The following is a 6,367-nucleotide window of genomic DNA, read 5'->3' as shown; positions in this document are numbered from 1 at the left end:
GTTTAGAAACACAAACTTTTTTTTTTCCTCAGCTTTATCAATACTGACTTGAGATTGCTTTGGAAAAGAATTAGTCATCGTTTTTCCATCTTGTAGATCAACCTCTAGCTTTTGCAGCTTGGGCAGGATGGAACCAAAGGTCCAAGGTCTCCAGAACATATTCTTTTTCTTAATCCACCATTCTGTCCACCACTCTATGAAGTTTACTCTTTTTTTCTTTTGCTTCACTACAAGTCAGAAATCTTAAGAAGCTTTTTTCTGACATTCTTTTTCTACCAACAGGATTTGATCTCCTCCTTTGCCCTCCAAAATACACCATATATAGATTTGCATCTAAGTGCCCATTACACTATAGTGCCCTCATTCATTGTGTTTATTCATTGTGTTAGGATAGGCTTCTCTTGGAATACTGGTGTTAAAAACACACGTATTTTATGTCTACCTCATGGGAAGTGAGCTATGAACGTGGTGAGTCTTCAGGGCAGCTCCTTCCACATGATCACTCAGGGATTCAGACACCTTGGACCTATGGCCATTCTCTCTTACACATGGTTTTCATGATAAAAGAATGTTGGAGATTTGCACAGGAACTTTTATATGCTTTAGTATGAGAGTGTCAAACAAAATTTTCTTTCACAAATTATTAGGTATAACTAGACACACAACCCTATCTAAATACAAGGGAAGACAGTGTTGTACAGAAGCCCATGGCTATTCGTTGCCACATTGATTTTTACTTCTGTCATCTCTCCACTAGTTACAAGAGAGCAGGAACTATATCCAGCATGTCCTTGACTCTCACAAATGTCACCCAAGGTCTCTGCCCTTCAAGACCAATAGAATATTGGACCCAGTCTGGAGGGGCCGGAGAATCACACTCTGGCTGCAGCCGCTGCACGTGGGAGACCATGCCCTGGGGCAGCAGCTGCACCCAGACCCCAAGCCAGTCCATCCCCACACTCGCCGGGGGGTCCTTGGCCACTGCAGCATGCAGCTGCTGCAGGGGGACTACAGTACCCCCCTCCCCTGCGGGGGGACACTCCTCAGCACCAGGCCGGGAGGTACGAGGATCCTCTACTACACGAAGTTCCTGAAGGAGTGTCAGACCTCGCCTGTGACCAAAAACACCTCTGCGGGACCTGCCCACCATTCCCAGGGTCACCAGCCCTCCCAGTGATGAACCCCCCTCCCCCCGCCCCAGAAACCAGCCAGAACCACCTGTGCAACGGCCCAGAAGATAAGCCAGCAGGTGGTGAAGAATCACACTTGGCGATAGATATTTAAAGGACCAGCCAACAGAATGGAACAATACCTCTGGGCCGCTCTGGCCCTTCTTGGGAGAAAAGTCACACCAGCCAGGCCTTGTGCAAGTTATAATCCTGCGCATGCGGTGAGTGTGGGGTCAGCCATCCCGGTCGTCTGCTCCCTCACTCAGGGCCCCTGATCCCCCTTCCTCTTCATGAACACCAGCAGATACCTCCATGTGCCTCCATTCAAGCCGGAGCTGCCACCCTAAGGGGAGTGACTCTCACCCGCACACCTTGCAGCCCAGGGCCAGGAATTGGACGCCCAGGAGCTCTTCTGAGTGATTGTCGGGCTCTGCCGGTCCCATCCTCTGGGGGCGCACCCACTCCTTCTTTAGCTTGGGATGCTGGGAAAACTCTCCTCCCCTCCTTCCGCAAGAGAGAGAGAAAAAAGCCACCTTTGCTCTAGGGCTGGGAGTTGGCCCCTGTCTGAACTCCTGAAAAAACAAAAACAAAAACAAAAACACACAACTGTATCTATAGATATATGGATGTATCTAGGCCGGAAGTCGGAGCAAATTCGTCTACAGTTGTGAGCACCCCCTGCGCTTGTGACATCATACGCTACATTGTAGCAAGGAAATAGTGAATGCCATTTAATCTAAGGAGTTATTTAAATGTTTAAATGTTCAATGTTTAATTAGCAGAGTTTAAATTGGAGATGTTCTCTATGGTGGCGTAAGGTCTTAAAAAAATGTTCATGTTACGGCTATGAGGGTACAGATCCAGGGCTGAACTAAAAATACGTCTAGGTTCATATACCTGCATAGCCTATATAACTTTTAATGTAAGTACTGTGATATTATGTCTCTTTCAATTTTATGTAACTATAGGTTTGCCATTTAGTGGTATAATTATCCTGAGAATTTTTGCACGCGGTAGGTTGGATCTAATTTTGTATTCTTCTTTAAATGTGCTATATCTTTAAGAACAGGAAAACCTGAATGTTATAGTAACATGATTGTTTTAGCCACTGATAAGGGAATTCCCCATCTGATAACGGTGAACATATTATCGTATATACCAACCCATCCTTTAAATCAGTAGTTCTCAAACTGTGCTTTTTTTTCGACCAGCAGCATTAGCAACACCGGAGAACCTGCTGGAAAGGAAAATTCTTAGATGCGTCCCAGACCCACCAAGTTAGAAACTCTTTGGTGGGGTGCAGCAATCTGTTATACTAAGATCCTTAAAGAGCTCTTAGAGGGGAGCAAAAGCTGTTTCTCCAGCACTCTGCACCTGCATTTCAACAATGCAGGGGGAGCCTGCCCTTCTGTGTCAGTCTCTTCCGCATGCGCCCCCCAACCCCCCAGCCCCCGCCCTGTCCCTTGTCTTTCTGGAACTTACCAATTCATTGGCAGCAACACCAAAACCTCCCCCAGTGTGGATCTAATACAGCAGTGAGGCTTCTGTAGTAGTTGCCTGTCTGAGTTCTAGAACCTCATCGTTTTAGTAACAAGTCTTTTTGTTTTCTATAATTTGTTCCAGTATAGTTAACTTCAGGAAACTTTTTTTTTTTTTTTAACTAGAAAGAGGAAAATAGATATTCCTAGGGAAAAATTCCTAAAAACAAAAACATGGCTTGTCTGTTATTTATATTTTAGTATTCCATTTATTAAGTACTTACTAAACATCCCATATGCATCTAGCACAATGGTATGTGTCAAGAGTAAAAGAATGTTTTCGGGGTGCCTGGGTGGCTCAGTGGTTAAGTGTCTGCCTTTGGCTCAGGGGGTCATGATCCCGGGGTCCTGGGATGGAGCCCCTCCATCAGGCTCCCTGCTCAGTGGGAAGCCTACTTCTCCCTCTCCCCCTCCTCCTGCTTGTGCTCTCTCTCTCTGTCTGTCAAATAAATAAATATAATCTTAAAAAAAGAGTAATAGAACATTTTCAATATACATTTAATATTTTTTATCTTACTCTTACGATGGACATCAAGGTTATACAATGCTGCCAATCTTACACAATTCTTACTAAGATAGTTCCAAGACTGTGTAATAATGTGGATTCTTTTATAAAATTCACCCAGCGTGATACTATTACTTTGACAAATTTGAATGAGTTTCAAAAATTGGCAACATTTTCATATTTATTATAAAATCATTAATTTCTAGAATTATTTTAATAATACATTATTATATTCAATTATCTCTTAGATTAAGCATATCCTTATGTATTTATATCTTCTTATTGGCCATCAGTATTGCTACAGTTGTTCTTTATATAATAATTTTGACATAATTGAAGATATTATTTGAGCAACCATACTTATTATCACATCATTTATGCTAATCTGTTTTACAAATATTTTCTCCATTAGCTTAAAAATGTTTGCCAGAGTCTTGTAAAGCCACTAAATCTGGACATATATATTTAAAATGAAATTATTCTGCAGGTGGGCTTTGCTAGTTATTGTCAAATCAAGTAATCATGACTCATTTACTTTAAAAATTGAAACAAAACAGTTTATAATTCATTATTTCACAAAGGTATGCCTATTTCATGACAACTACACCTTTGTTATTGGCATAATAGAAAAAAAAGGTTCTTGCAGTGAAAAATGAGAAGAAATTAAGCTGGCAGTTTAGAATGGGGGATGACACTTAAAGTGAGCTCCGTGATTCATGTAGAATAATCTATCCTTCTAACATATTCAGCAGCTAATTATAATGCTCCTCTAAATCAATCTGTTTTATAACCATATTTTTTAAAAGACTACTCTTCAAAAGCTAAATATAGCTCTAGACTCTTCAAAATTAGAGTGTTTCCAGGAAAATGGTGACTTTAAAGAAGTGTTCTAGATGTCAAATTTGGACTGTTTAAGCAGAGAAGTGATAGTGCTTAGTGAGTCAAGAATTTATTTTACAATAAATTATATTTAGGGTTCTGAGCAAAATCTTAACTACTTTTTTGAAGTTTGAAGACCTCATTGCCTTTTACTTGAGTGTTTGTTTACTGGTTAAACTAATAGTCATACACTTAACCATGGTCCATTTCTGTGGTGAGGTGACAAATATTTCTCTTAAAAATACTTTTCACCTGTATGATTTAGATCTGCACTCTGAGCTTCTGCAAAAAGCAATTTCCCTTATTGGCCCTTTACCTGTGAAGGTAAAAGAAAGTAGAATAACTAGGATAAAGTATTCGCAACATACTGGCCTGCATTGTCTTTAAACACTCCACTCTTCTCTGATGTTGATGCTGTATAGTAATAAATATGGAAATTATAATCCTAGTATAATGTATCCTCAAACATAAATTATTACCCTACTTACATCCTATCCTGGTCCTTAAATATCACTTCCATGTTGGAAATAAATTAGCTGTCCATTTTCTTTAAACTGGCAATGAGAAAGGGAAGAGACCCCAAAGAAGATTTTATATGTATTCAAGAACCCACCCAATTAACATAACAACATTCCACTACCATTATAAATTGAGAATACTAAATTATGGCCCTGAAATACCTCTAAACTCCAACTCTGTGTTTGGGTGTGCATGATACAGCATCATTCACTATTCTGTGTTAAACCATGCATTCAGTTGTTTCCATTTATATTGCATCAAAGCAGTTGAAATCCAATTGAAAAGTTTCTTTAGACAGCCATTGTGTGGGAACATGATGTCAATATTAATAAAGGCTGAATTTCCCCTTGGCTCACTTCTTACAGATAAGCTTTTCAATAATACACTGCTTGCACCAAAGGTCTGATGGGACTGGGAATAGTAAAAAACACTAATAAAAGAATGTTGAATGTTTTTATATTAAATTTCCCCACAGGCAAACTGAAAAGCCTACTTAGAGAACGCCAATCAACATGGCACTTATTAAATGTAACAAGAGTCCTGTTACAACAGATCTTTAAAGCCCTAAGAATGAATAAGGAAATAGAGACAAAAGACAGTTGCAAATTCATTTTTAAATGCAAACCCTGGACATCTCACTTGATATGCACGAAATTGACCCTGGCTTATTTGATCTTCAAAAACTGTCCATTTATGGGAGCTCACAACTTTTAAAATTCTTTTACCTAAAGAAAGTAGTGGACCCTTTTACCTCAAATAAATTCTAGATATATGTTTGACTAAGCTGTCCAACAGAAATAAAAGACTTATACAGAAAGTGTCACATTCTGCTTATTTTTTAAAACACAATAAAATAAATAACACACCAGGACAGTGACTAAAATAATTACTGGATAAATAGGAGTTAAAGAGGTATTTTTTTCTTTAATTAACTAATATGAACCTAGCAAGATATAGTGCAATGTAGAACAAAAATAAAGACTTGGGGTTCTTAAATACTGGTTCAACATAACAACATGGGGTTTGTCCTCAATCCACAGACTTACCAACCATCACTTTTATCTGAAGTTAAGCAATATCAAGGCGGCGACAAATATATTTAATCTGCCTATCTTTGAGAACTTGAACCCCAAGCAGGGACTAACTTGGGTTCGACAATAAAAAAATGCAATTGCTAACACTAGTTATTTCTCAAGGAAAACAGGTGGTAGTCATTGAGACTTCAGGATAAAACGTAATGGCATAGGAGCAGTTCTTTTTATTATGGATTTTGTAAAACTGTTAAATACCATGTAGTTTTTCTTTCTTTGGAAAACACAGAACTTCTCACAGAGGAACTTCCCACAAAGTCAAATTAAATTTCCCAATGTCTAGGTGAATAAGATTTTTTTTTTAACTTTTTAAGTGGGCGTTATCATAAGAAATTCCAAAAGGCGGGTCACCTGGGTGGCTCAGTCAGTTAAGCGTCTGCCTTCGGCTCAGGTCATGATCTCAGGGTCCTGGGATCAAGTCCCGCATCGGGCTCCTTGCTCAGCGGGGAGCCTGCTTCTCCCTCTGCCTGCAGCTTCCCCTGCTTGTACTCTTGCTCACTCTCTTGGGCGCGCGTGCGCGCTCTCTCTCTGTTTCTCTAGCAAATAAAAATAAATAAAATTAAAAAAAAAAAAGAAATTCCAAAAGGACATAAATGATATAAACTTCCTACAGTTTTTCAATTGAGCAAGGTATTGATTATATACTATGTATTTGACAAACTATAT

The 6,367-nt window shown here is 39.3% G+C and overlaps 1 pseudogene; it reads left to right on the top strand.

Moving 5' to 3' along the window:
- The first annotated feature begins 908 nt into the window (after positions 1-908).
- LOC102737730 (eukaryotic translation initiation factor 4E-binding protein 1 pseudogene) lies at positions 909-1,284 on the top strand (annotated as a pseudogene).
- The last annotated feature ends 5,083 nt before the right edge of the window (positions 1,285-6,367 follow it).

The sequence above is a fragment of the Leptonychotes weddellii genome, chromosome 3, assembly GCF_054177405.1.
Source record: "Leptonychotes weddellii isolate Sample4059 chromosome 3, ASM5417740v2, whole genome shotgun sequence".
Classification (NCBI taxonomy): Eukaryota; Metazoa; Chordata; class Mammalia; order Carnivora; family Phocidae; genus Leptonychotes; species Leptonychotes weddellii.
The sequence above is the reverse complement of the archived record's forward strand: the minus strand, read 5'-3'. Positions and strand labels throughout refer to the sequence as shown.